Raw genomic sequence first — 13,831 nt, 5'->3', positions numbered from 1 at the left:
GGTGAACCACAGCTTTGGCCATACATTCTCTAGCAACCAAAGCAAAAACAGAAATGTGGCCAGTTACTAGTTGCTAGTGTCCATAGAAGAAAGTTAAGTGACTGCTTTTGGCCTAATACAGGGTAGTGAGTTCTCTGGAGAAGTGGGGCGGGTATGGGAGGATGTTGGTTTATAAAGTGTGTGGTGTGTCCCCTTCTGATCCCAGAGGACAGGGTGCAGGTCAGCCTTGATGTGGGGCTAACGGTATGCAGGTACCAGATGGTCTGTCCGGAGAAACGTCCTGCAACCCTGTTCTGCTGGCCTCCCCCTCAGGAGCGGAGCTGACTCCTTCCTTCACAGAGCAGGAGGGTGAGATGGAGTCAGACTCTCTCTCTGTTCACCTCTCATAAGGAGAGCCAGGACACATCCCAAAGAGTCAGTAATGGTGAACTTTCTGGCACACGTAGCAGAACGTGTAGGCGTTACTGAAATCAGAACACAAGGAAAGCTATTCCCTCCACCCAAGGCTAGGAGGATCTCACTACCCACCCGAGGGGAGCGGGGGTGTGCTGCCAAGGAAGCAGGTATCACTAGCGGACAAGGGGCTCCAGTTGTCAACAATAAGCAAATGTTTTAACAGTGTTCCTGAGAGGCACTGTGAGGTTCCCAGCACATTCACAGCTAGAGTCTGGTGGAGACAGAGACACCAGGCCGCTAGCCCCTGCTGGGTTCTCCAGTCCAGAGGCAAACTGAAATGGCAATAATAAATAATAATGGCAACAACATGATGACAGTAACAGAAATAATGTGCTATGACCATTGTCACAAAACCAATGACATGGTTATTTATTGCTGAGTAACAAACCACCCCAGAACCGGGTGACCTAAAGCCACAACCACTGTATTATCTGTCATGATTTCTGTGGGCCCGGAAATCAAGGAAGACTCAGTTGGTTCAGTTGAGTGGTGCTGGCTCAAGCTCTCATGAGGCTGTTGTCAGATAGAGGCCGCTATTGGAACAGCATGAGACTAGAACAGCTCAGGGATGGCCAAGTAGCTCTTGCCACGTGGTCTTGGGCATACGCCATCTCTTCGAGTGCGATAGTTTGAGCTTCCTAAGAGCACAGTGGCCTCAGGATGGTGAGTCTACTTACCTGGCAGCTCAGGGCTTCATGCCCGAGTGTTCTGACTAACCAGGTGCAAGCCATTTCTTGTTTTATGGGCCAGTGTTGGAAGTCATTGCTATTATTTCTATTGCGTTCTATTGATTATGAGCAAGTTAGAGACCCATGGGATTCAAAGAGAGAGAATAACGACTATCTCTCAGTGGAGGCAGTGTCAAGGTCACTCAGTAGCGGGTAGATTGGGAGATGTTGTTGCAACCATCTTGGGAAGATATAATCTTCCACACTGAGCCATCACCAATTTCTGGGGCAGACAAGGACAAACTGAGGCAGATAGAAGCCCTTTGACCTTTGACGTTGGTACTCCTGGACTACCTTGTGTCAGCCAGTTGAGGTCTCAGTTGACCCACAAATACTTTGAGCTGTGATGGCACAAAGGCACTGCCAGTCAAGAGAAGGACTGTGGCAGCAGCCGTCTTTGAGTTTTGGGCAATTACGTGAATATGTTATAGAGTTTTACCCATATTATCTGATTTTTTAAAAAATAAATGGAAAACAGAAAAGTTAATCAGCCAATGGGAGTGATGAAAAATGTGTGGGGTCCCACATTAAGATAGTTGAGTCTTAGGGATGGAGTCAAGAGGGGCTGTCATTGACCTGAGCTGGATGGTGATTGGCCTTGAGCCAGCTGGCCATGAATTTTCTCTCAAAGAGAAAGAACAATAGAAACAGAATAACAAAATAAAAGAATGTGTACTACTAAGGTGTTTCTGGATGAAATGACACAATGTCTGATATTTGCTTTGAAATACTGCAGCAAACAAACAAAAAGTAATATGGGGTGTGTGTGTGTGGGGGGGGTTGGTCATGAGTTGCTAATTGTTGAAGCATGGAGGTTCATCACACCACTCCCTCCACTTTCGTGAATATTTGAACATTTCCATAACAAAAAGCAAAACTAAATTTATCTTAAATATTGGAAATCTATCATTAAGATTGCATCTAAAAGCCAAACTCTGATTAGGCATAATTAAATTCCTGGAAATGCCCGCTCCACATAACCATTATACATTCACCCTGTGATTTTCGTAAGGATTATCAGGGTCATGTGTACAGACAAGTCAGTAACTGTCTAGACTGATACTTAATTCCATTGTGCAAACAATGCAGCATTTTCCTTTCAAGAAAAGTGTATTTATAAATGTACAACAACAGAAGTAATCCTCGCGCCTGAGTTCAGAGCTCTTGAAGCAATAAGGAAGTGTTAACCGAGACAGCAGGGGTTGGCAGTGGGAGCAGGAATATTTTGTATGATTTGGAAATCTTTTTTTGCCGTGTGTGTGTCAATTTTTTTAAGTTAATTGGTTTATTTAGTATAAAGAACAGCTGTTGAACGCGTACTATTGGCTGTTCCACTCTTCCTTCTAGAGTTCATCTTTGCTCCCTTTGTTTTGTCTGCCCCGAGAGCAAGTGTCACTAACAAGCAAGAGGTAGCAGACATCAAAGATTGAGATAATGATGGAAGAGAACGTGAAGGCTGGCCATTATCTTAATCTCACTCTCCTCCCCCTTCCCCCAACCTCACCTCTCCCTCCCTCCACCCCATAACCCCACCACCACCACCACCATTGCTGGATCTCAGCCCCTGGACGGCTCCCAGGCCTGGTTGGCAGAGGCCAGCCTAACGCAATGACTGGCGCGCCATCTGGTGGCGTCCGCAAGAGTCCTCGGCCCTGTTCCCTGTGCTCGCTCATAGCAGCCAGGTTTGAGTTCCCACCAGAGGTCACAAACCCGAGCTGCAAAGACCCAACCTACATGTGCTGTCTAGAAATGCATAGATGTATGGGTCACCATGCTAAAAACATGTTTGAATATGTTGCCAGCATTTATAAATCTGGATGTTTCACATAAAAACCCAGATCTCGGGGCATCTGGGTGGCTCAGTGGTTTGGTGCCTGCTTTTGGTTCAGGGCGTACGTGATCCCAGGGCCCTGGGATCAAGTCCCACATCAGGCTCCCTGCGTGGAGCCTGCTTCTCCCTCTGCTTATGTCTCTGTCTCTCTCTGTGTGTCTCTCATGAACAAATACATAAAATATTTTTAAAAACAAAACAAAACAAAACAAAAAAAACCCAGATCTCTGGCTTCTTTTAAAAACAGGACCTGCCAATTGTTGAGGCTGAGGTCCATGCTCTCCAGTTACCTGCTCAGCCTCTGCTGCAGCTGCTTTGGTTTGTCCGATTTGTCCTATGCAGGATCCCTGGAGTGTGTTGAGTAGTGTCTCCTAAACATTCACATCCACCCAGGACCTCAGCAAGTGACCTTATCTGGAAATAGGCCCTTTGCAGATGTCATGAGTTAGGGATCTTGAGATAAAATCATCCTGGATTTAGAGTGGGCCCTCAATCTAATGACAGGTGTCCTTATAAGAAGAAGAAAGGTCACAGAGAGACACAGAGGAGAATTCCATGTGAAGGGAGAGGCAGAGCTTGGAGGGATGCATCTGCAAGCCAAAGAATACCACCAGAAGCTAGGACAGAGGAATGAGCTGGATTCTCTGAGCCTCCAGAAGTAACTAACCCCACTAACACTTTCATTTTGAACTTTTTGGTCTCCAGAACTGTGGGAGAATAATCTCTGTTGTTTTAAACTACCCAGTGTGTAGTCATTTGTTATAGCAGCCCTCGGAGACTAACATACCACCCCCCTAAAGTCCTCACCTTTGTCCAGTGTCCTCCCCAAATAGTCCTGTCCTCTTAAAGCTCCAGGATGGAGAGCTCATGATGTCCCATCTGTGTGATGGACGAGTTGTTGGAAACTTCTTTCTGCTAAATCAATAATACAAATAATGACAAAATCCAGGATACAGTTTATAGGGGTGAGGCGAAACCAAGACCAAAAAAGAAACAAATCCTGGCCAATTGTGGGATCAGGGGAGGCTCCATGGAAGTGGCAACACTTGAACTGGGCCTTGGAGAATGAATATGATCAAAACAAGGAGAATCAGGTGCAGGGGCCGTGTTCCAGGTGACAGGGCAGCAGAAGGCTGAATGCAGAAACATCCGTTGACCCCTTCTAAGAATATTTATTCACTAAGCAGCGAGTAGCAGAATGAGGGTGTGTGGCTGGATCTGGATGGGGTCAGTAGGTTGGGATTAATAGTGAAGGATCTAAATCTTTAAAAATCCTGACCTCCTAAGCATGCTAAGTAGAGGGTGGGGGCATTCATCTACAAGAAGCTCTCCTTCTCCTCTTGTGTAAAAATCTGCTGGGGGCAGGGAGAGTCTGTTGGGCTTGCGTCTTTCCAGGACCTTCCCTGTGTCACCTCCTCCAGTAACACTCCCACATGGCAGCCACAAGGACGGTCGTGTGGTCCGGTCCTGGCCAGTCACAGCACTCCAGCCACCTGGCAGCAGTGATGGATCCAATAGGAGTCCTTGCCAGGACTGCTAAGACTCTGAGAGCAAGCAGCTCTCTCTCTGCTGGAGCAGCGTGCCTCCTGCCTCATGGAGAAAGCCCATCAGGGGCCAGAGAGAGTGAGGCCAACAAGCAAAAAGAAGCAGAGTAAAGTGGAGATGACAGATGGCCAGGGTCCGGCGACATTAACCTCCCAGTTGCCATGCCGAAGTCTTGGTTCCTACACTTGTTCCTCCATTTCCAGGAGCTGTTCCAGTATCCATCCTCTTCACGAGGACCAGTGAACTCCTTCTCTAAGTCTGAGCTGGGTCTCTGTCACTTGCAACCAAACTGTCTTGGGTGATATGGTCCTGTGTCCCAAACCCTCCAGCTGGTGGCTGAGCAGCCAGTAAGAGCAAAGGAGGATGCCGTCCAGAGCAGCAGCCCCACTGCAGTTCAGAGAGGTCGCCCCTGTGCATGTGTCGGTGAGCCTGTGAGCCCTCCGTGCTGCTAGGGTGAAACTGAAAAAAGCACAGGGCGTGTGAATCCAGTGAAATATAGATAAGGAATGGGAGCCTCTCTGGTGTTTCTGCCCCCCAGAGACACGCACGTGCATCCTTAGAGGTTCAATCCTTTGGTTTAGGGCTCCTTTTCAAACATAAGTATGAGCTGGGGAGAGAAGTTTAGGAGGCAGAAAATAGGCCAATTTGCCAAAAATTCAATATGCCTTAGACGAATGCACCAAATTCACTAAATTAGATTAGCAAAATTTAACCCAAAACTTGTTTCTTTTATCTACATATAAAGTTTTCAGCAATTCATAGAAAATGTTAACATTCTGGTTTCCAACGAGAAACAGTTGGGATATGTTGGCTTGGAATCAATTTGCAGGAAGGTTCTACAAGAAAGGGTAAAGTTGTTCAAGCAACCAAAGAGAAGTGAGTCTCTAATGGTGATAAGCAGCACCAGGAGTGATGATAAATATTGTGGGCAAGGGTGATGTCGGGGTTGCGTGGAGACAAGATGATCCATCTAGCCGTTCACTTATTTAACATATACATTCTAGTTACCTGCCCTGTGCCAGGCCCAAGACTCAGGACACAGCCGTGAGAAGAAATGATCTGTGTCCTCAAGGAAATCAGAAGGCGAAAACCCAGGGCATCATCAGCGAGATGCAGCCTGTGGTTGTGGGACAAGATACAGACCAGCACAGGACCACCGAGGCACCTGGGGAGTTGCGGGGGGCTTAGTTCTCTCTGCCTGAGGAGGTGGGAGGACATGATGTGTGATCTGGGTTTTGAAGGATGTGTAGGGGTTTACCAGGTAAAGAAGAAGAACAGGGAACAGTTTCAGGCTGGGGTGGAGCCCACGCTAGGGCTCTGAGGCACAGGAGATGGGGAGGAAGGAGGAGAAGGCGCTAATGAGGAGAGTGGAGGCCAGATCCCCAGGCTTCCAAAGAGCCAAAGAGAACTTTACTTTTCCCCTAATTGGGAGCCACTGGGGGTTTTATCAGAGGAAGGAAGCGCCTGTCTCCACGGCAGCTCTGACCCAGATGGACCAGGAGTGCGGCACAGGAGGGCACCAGACAACAAGGTCGGAGGCCACAGGTGTCCGCGTGACAGATGAACGGGGTGGAGTTGGAATCCCTTCATTCGACAGACTTTACTGACAGCCACCTGACTAGATCCAGGCACGAGGGACCCCGTGATCCCCGCCGGGGATTTAGTGGTGGGAGGAAAGCTGGGTGAACGAGAGTGAGGCAGGAGAAGAGGCTTCCAGACATCAAACAGAATGTGGGGGTCCCAAAGTGGGAAGGATTTAGGCTCTTTTCAGGTATAGAAGGAAGACCAGCGTGGCTGGGGCCTCAGGACTGCAAACAAGGCTGGGAGAAGCCGAAACTGAGGCTACAGTGGAGCTAGGGACAGTCCCTCGAGGCCTGGTGGAAATGCCACTTCCACCAGGAAGCCCCCCCAGATCACTGCGGTCAGATTCATCTCTCCTTCCCTCAGCTCCTTGCCACTCGTACGAGGACGACGCTGGAAGGTTTTTCTGGTCCAGAGCAGACACTCTGTAAATGTTTGTTGAGTGAATGGCTGTTTGGAAGGGAGGAAAAAGAGTGGTGTGGGGCAGGCTGTGTTGTGTGGGAGTGGAGGGTGGCAGGGAAGCAGGGAAGCTGGTGCCTAGGGTGAGCAGGTCAGCCTGGACAATTGTCAGGACAGTGTTGTTCAGACTTGCAGTCACAATTTAGTGAACACATACACATGGGATTTTAAAAGAAATGAAATAGACTTCAAATATGAGAATGCAGAGTGCACAGAAAGGGTTCGTACCGCTGCATGAGGCCTCGCTCTAGTTACACACACACACACACACACACACACACACACACACACACGCCACAAGATCAAATGTGTCGTGGCAAAAAAAAAAAAAAAAGTTGGAAACCCTCAAAATTAGGATAGGGATCTGGCTTTTGTATCCGAGGCCAAAAATAACACCGGCTTAAACAAAATAAACAGTTTTGTCTCTTTCCACAACAGTCAGGCCCCGGCAGTCCCAGGCTGGAATGTGACTCCAGGGTGGGGGGGCCCAGCTCCTGGGAGCTGCACGGACTAGATGGAGCCACCGTGTCCACGCCCCAGCCGGTGGGGAGAGGCAGCAGGAGAGGGGAGGCCATGGCCTCTTCTGGAGGCCACAACCAGGCCGTGGTGCAAGTCGCTCCTCACATCCTCCTGTTCACCGCGGCCTCACCTGGCCATGTGGAGCCACAAGGGAGCTGGGAAGTGTGGTATTTGTGTGACAGCAGGCTGCCCGGCTAGAATGGGGGTTTCTGTCACTATAGAAGGGGACAATGGGCATGGGGTCATCCAGCAGCCTCTGCTCCAGCCTGTTTGAAGAACAGCTAAGGATCCATGCAGTTTGGACCAAGGAGTGCCCTTCCTCTGGTCACTGGGGGCTCTCAAAGACCCCCTTGCTCTTCAGACTGTGCAGACTGAACAAGAGGCCCCGGGGGTGAGCCCACCATGTGGTGCAGGGCCTGGTGCCAAGCAAGGCCTCGGGGAGTGAAGCCATCTGCGTTGACATTTCCTCTCCAGACCTCTTAGCCCCGGGAGCCCGCTGTCAGGAGCTCCTGACGCACAGTCTATAAATACTCTTCACCCAGCACCCAAGGGACCGCTCTTTTCTGCAGGATCCTGAGAAGGATCCGAGACGATCCTGTCAGGATTCTGACACCAACTGACCCGAGGACGTCCCTGCGTCGGGGGCCCCAAGACCTCTTCCAGGTGGGGTGGCTTGCTAGGACGCACAGGAGCCCACAGGGAGCCGCACTCCTGTTACAGCAGACCTGTTACAGTGTGAGGATACAGAGCAAAGTTCCACAGGGTAAAGGCTGGGGGAAACCAAGCAGAAGCCTCCCAGAGTCTTCATCTTGTAGAATCACATAGGACACGCTTAAGTCATCCAGCAACGTGTGTGACAACGTGCGTGCAAAGTTTTCTGCTAGAGAAGCTCATGAGAGACCTAGCGCCCAGGGTACTTGCTGGGGGCTGGCACATTGTTACCCTTTGCCCAGAAGCACCAAAACGCCAGGCTCCTCCAAGAGGAGCAGGGCTTCTGCGTAAGCCGTATTGTTTGCACAAACGATTTAGGCATAGTGAGCCCTTCTTCTCAGGGACCCATGGGGGAGCTCCCGAACCCCGAATGCCAGCTGGGGCCAGGCTCGGGAGCAGGCCTTTCAAAGGACAGTGGTCTCCCGCCTGCTGTGCTAACTCTGCTCTGTACAGTTGCCAAAGAAAGGTGGCATTTGACGTGGGGAAGTCGGACCAATATCGAAAGGACCAGCCCCAGCCAGGTTGATCCCAAGTCCCTCTCCAGCCCTCTTCTGAACCTTTTCCTAAGTCCCAGTCATTATACACACACATCTGAGCAGCAACGGCCCCTTCGCACGAGGCACGCCCCTGCCGCAGTGTCACAGGACCCACAGGCCCTGTCAGCCTCTCACCCTGAGTTTGCGACCCTGAGAGAGAACCTTCCTGCACCGCAGGAATCACATTCTGACCGTGTTCTTGTGCACGAGGCTGTCTTCTCAATTGGTCTGTGGGGTCCCTAAGACAGGCCGAATCTTCTATTTCTTCTCTCCACTCACCCCCCCTCCCCTGGCCCCTCCATGCTCTGCCAGGCAGAGAGCCTTGCATACAGCAGGGGCACCAGAAGCTCAGCCCCGCGGAACTTCCCATTTCTGGGGGTCAAGGATGGTGTGTCCCTGGGGAAGGAGTTGACCGGATGAGCCTCAGCATCCCTGGGCTTGATGATTCTTGGAGTCGGAGAGACTCAAATTCAACGTGGCCACCTGAACCCTGAACAAGGAAGGCTCTGGAGCCCAGTGTGTGGGTCGAGAGAACAGAAAAGCAGTAAAATCAAAGAGACCCAGGCAGGTGGAGTCCTGACCCCTCAGGGCATCAGGGGGCAGCGCAGGGCCAGGAAGGAGCCCAGCTGAGGGGCAGGCGCTCAGCTGGTCTGCGACTGAACGGGAGCCCTCAGCCCTGGCCCGGCAGCCTGGCCTCTGCAGAAGTGCCCCCCACCCCCTGCTGCTCCTGAGGCTCCCTGGGGAGATAGACTTCACTGAGCAGCTACATGGGGCTAGGCCCTGGCCTGGTCCCCCAGGGCCAGGTAAATGTCAGAGTGGCCAGCTGGGGCCGGCTGCCTGGCACGGGTTAGGTTAGTGGGCAGAGCAGGGGTGAGGTGGAGGAGAGCCGGCCCTGCTTGCAGTGGAGTTTCCGCTGGTGTCTGTCTACAAATGTGGCTACAAATGTGTTTGGGAGGATTGGGCACAGGGAGGGGTCTCCTCCCCACAGGGCCAGGGAAGCAAATGTTCAGGGAAGTCTGGAAGGAAACCAGCCCCCCTGTCACTGCATGGCAGGAATCAGGAAAGGATGGGAGGAGGGAGCAGGAGCCTGACCTTGGTGGTCAGTCCAGTCTTCTCTGGTGGCCAACCCTCTCGGAGCGAGAGGCACTGGGGTTGCCCAGCCTTCCAGAGAAGCAGCACAGAGTCGATCAGATGGCAGCCCGGAGCATGGCCAGTGGTGCCAGGTGGACTCAACGTGGCCACTCACTCAGCCAGGTGCCCTTTGCTGCCAGTGCATCAGCCTCACCATCTGTAAGGGGGGGGGGGCAGCAAGAGGACTTGTCCCAGATGGTCTTGGGACTGGTTTCCTCACCTTTAAGATGGTGAGGGATGTTGCAGGCTCAGATGAAATCATGTGTGTGGAGACTCCGGCCTGGCCGGGGCCTGAGGTGGACGTCTGCCACCTGCTGGGGCAATGTCAGTGACGGAGCCCTGGCCTCAGCCTCCTTGGCTGTCACCTGGCAGTGTGCTCAGGCTAAAGGGGACACTGCTGGCCTTTTCCAGCCTGTGTCCCCAACTAGAGAAAGTGCCATGCCCCCAGAATCTGGCCGCGGCCTCCAAAAATTCCCAGCAGCCTCCAAAAATTCCCAGCAGCATCCCCCTGCCAGGGCATCAAGCATCTCCAAATATCACTGAGAGAAACACTTAAGTCATTGGAGCCTTCAAAAAGATGGCGGCTGTCCCTTATATTCCATCTCCAGCTTTCTTTTTATTTGTTTATTTAATTTATTAGATTTTATTTATTTATTCATGAGAGACAGAGAGAGAGAGAGGCAGAGACACAGGCAGAGGGAGAAGCAGGCTCCATGCAGGGAGCCCGACGTGGGACTCGATTCCAGGGCCCCAGGATCACACCCTGGGCTGAAGGCAGCGCTAAACCGCTGAGCCACCGGGGCTGCCCAGCTTTCTTTTAAAAGCACAGTTAATTTTGCTTTGCAAATATGTAAACCCTTGGGGTTAATTAGAGCAACTGTGGAATGTTCCAGAGAGAGAGAGAAAACCCTGAACCTTGCAGAACCTGATTTCTGGATTCGTACCTTTGCATTTCTTCCACAGAATCATGAAACTGCGCAATCTAGTCATTTTACAGATGGGGATACTGAGGCTCAAGGGAAGGTGCTGGGAGGTAGAGTCAGACAATAGCCAAGCGTCCTGACTTCTTCCCTGACACTCACGCTGCCACCCATATTCACCCAGGACTTGTCCAGGAAGACACAGGGCTCCCTGCAGTACTGGTTACTTCCCTGGGGTGGGGTGGGGGGTGGGGGTAGCATGAGGGGTGGCAGTGGAATGTGGGGGCTGACCTTGGAGTCCGCCAGGCCTACGGTGACGGTGACGTCACATTGTGGCTCCATGTGAAGGACCACAGGCACCGAGGTTGGCCCTGGGAGGCATAGTCGCCTCTTGTATAAAATGGGGCTGGTTGAATTTAAATTAAAAAAAAAAAAACTAAAAGAAAAAAATAATAAAATAAAATGGGGCTGGGTGTGTAATACTACCTGCCTCACAGGGTCGTGGGCAGCATCAGATGGGACAGAAAAAACCTGCTGATGGGAACATAGAAACATCTGTTTTCCTCATCTCCCTCACCTGTTTTGCTCAAAAAGAAATTTCTTAAAAATTGTCTTTTAAAATTAGAGAATTTTTTAGTAATTATTATTTTTTAAGATATTTTATTTATTCATGAGAGACACAGAGAGAGAGACACACACAGGCAGAGGGAGAAGCAGGCTCCATGCAGGGAGCCTGATGTGGGACTTGATCCCAGGACCCCAGGATCATGCCCTGAACCGAAGGCAGATGCTCAACCACTGAGCCACCCAGGCATCCTGGTTATTATTTTAATTGTCTGTGTTTGTTTGCTTATTTGTTCGTGGTCTCAGGGGGCCCCCTCAAGGGTGGGAGACCAGCCACAGGCACCAGACCCAGGAGGCAGTGGGGGGAGGCTGGTTCTGTTCCTTTGTAGCTGTATGGGTTTGTGTGTTCCTCTTTTAGGTTTGTTCTCAGGCCCCAGTTATTCACCAGAGAGCAGTAAATATTCGGTCCCTGTCCCCTGGAGGGTAAATTTTAAGGAAAAACCCTTTGTTTTTTTTTTCAGAACGAGGTGGCACCCGCAGCGCAGAGAGAGGGTGGGAGGGCCAGTGCTGAGGAGGGACCCCATCCAGGATGAGGTGGAGGCAGTGGCGCTTCCTGAGTCTCCAGCAACACTGGGGCTGGCCCCCCCAGTTCTGTCTGAGGCACTTGCCCTGGGAACCCAGGTTGCTGGGACATGGTGACGATGGATGTCAGCAGCTAGGGCTCTGCCTGGCCTCTACAGTCCCATCGCCTGAACAAATGTGATCATCGAGCGCAAACACCAATATTTCCCTGCAGGTTGAGGATACTCACTTGGAGGGTTCCCCCAGGATGGACGCCTTCACCCTCAACAGGCTGAAGGCTCTTCAGGGATCCAGGAGGAAGGCATGGCTTGGAGACTGACAAGATGTCAAATAAAAACAATAAAATGCAAGCCCTTCTGCCCTTGAATGCCCCATAGGCCTCACCCTGTCCCCAACCTAGAGCGGGGGTTGGCGGTGGGGGGGCCAGTCTTGGCTTATTTCTGCCCCAGTCTCTTGCACATCCTGTCTCCACCCAAGGGACCTGTTTCTGTCTGCTTAGCCATCTGGCTACACATTCGTCACCTGGGACCCTTTAAAAATCTACTGATGCCCAGGCCCCAAGGCAGAACGATGAAACCAAAATCTTTGCAGGTGGGGCCTGGGAACCTACACTTCCCCAAACGATTCCTTTTTTTTTTTTTTTTTTTTTAAGATTTTATTTATTTAGAGACCGAGAGAGAGAGAGAAAGAGAATGAGAGAGAGAGAGAGAGGCAGAGGGAGAAGCAGGCTCCATGCAGGGAGCCTGACATGGGACTCCATCCTGGGACCCCAGGATCATGCCCTGGGCTGAAGGCGGCGCTAAACCGCTGAGCCCCCCTCCAGGGCTGCCCTCCCCAAACAATTCTGATGTGCAGCCAGGAGCAAGCCACTAGACCATCTCTACCCACGTAGGGGGCCTAGCTGAAGGGCCATTCCTGCAGGAAGTCTTCCTGAACTTAACCTCGTGCAGGTGACTCTCCTCTGAGCCACATGAGGAGCCACCTGAGGAGCCGTCACTGGACACTGGGGCCTGCTACGTCAGATGGTAGACAGCCAGCAGAATCCAGGCTCTGCCCCTTACCAGCCGTACATCCTCGGTTGCCACAGAACCTCTCAGAGACTTAGCTTTCTCATCTACAAAATGGGCATCCACAACAGAAACCCCACCCCCCCACGGGGTGATATGACACTCTTGCTGATGGGTTCCAACCTCCAGCCCTCCCGACCCCGTGAGTCCTCTATTTCTAAAGCTACAGGTTCCTACAAGCCCAGCAAGTGAAGCAATTCCCAGAAAGCTCTGTCCCCGTCTCTCCCCACGCTGCCCATGCCTGCATGCCGGGAGCAGCCTCTTGGCAAGCACATCCTTCCTTCCGGGAAGACTTCTGGGCCTCCAAGTCCACCCTTGCAGGCAGCTGTGAGAAGCAATGAGGGCAGAAACCGCCCCTCCCAGAAGGTGTTCCCTTTCCTTAGGATCTGTTCTAGCCTGATGGGCAGAGCCTGCCCTGGCTGTGAGCTGGCAAAGGCAGGGAGGGAGTTAACTGGACATTGCAGGCTCAGGGTTGGGGGTGGGGGTGGGGGGGAGCTTTCACAGTTTAGAAAGCACGTCTTGCGGGGCACCAGGGTGGCTCTGGCTCAGTCAATTAAGGTCTGCCTTTGGCTCAGGTCACGATCTCAGGGTCCTGGGATGGAGCCCCGCATCAGGCTCCCTGCTCAGCGGGGAGTCTGTTTCTCCCTCTCCCTCTGCTCCTCCCCTGCTTGTGCTCTCTTTCTGTGTCAAATAAAACCGAAAAGGATGTTTTGTTTTGTTTTTTAAAGTAAGCACTTCTGCAGGTGATCCAAAGGGATCCCTGTGGGATCCCTTCACCTGCCAGATGACTTGCTGAAGGTCACGATTAGCAAATTCTCAAGCTAGTGTTGAGAGTGCCAGGAAATTGGGAAGAGCCTAAATGTCCCAAAACTGAGAAATTATCACATTCACTAAGCACATCCATATCATGGAATACTATGCAACTATTAAAGTCATGTCTTCAAATAATTCTAATATGTGGGGAAAGGTTTATAGTACGTTAAATGGGAAAAGCAGGACATAGGGTTTGACCTCTGCGGTACAGACGTATTTACTGGCACATATACAAATATAGATTGCACATAGATTTGCAATAATACCAAGAATCCTTCTACGTTGTTCCTGGTTCTCCCTTCAGATCAGCCCCCTGCCCCAGTCCCACCCTCTCTAGGGTCTTACCCAGGAAGGAGAATAAGGGGAACATGCCCCCCCACCATGCATC

The sequence above is a fragment of the Vulpes lagopus genome, chromosome 3, assembly GCF_018345385.1.
Source record: "Vulpes lagopus strain Blue_001 chromosome 3, ASM1834538v1, whole genome shotgun sequence".
Taxonomy (NCBI): Eukaryota; Metazoa; Chordata; class Mammalia; order Carnivora; family Canidae; genus Vulpes; species Vulpes lagopus.
The sequence above is the reverse complement of the archived record's forward strand: the minus strand, read 5'-3'. Positions refer to the sequence as shown.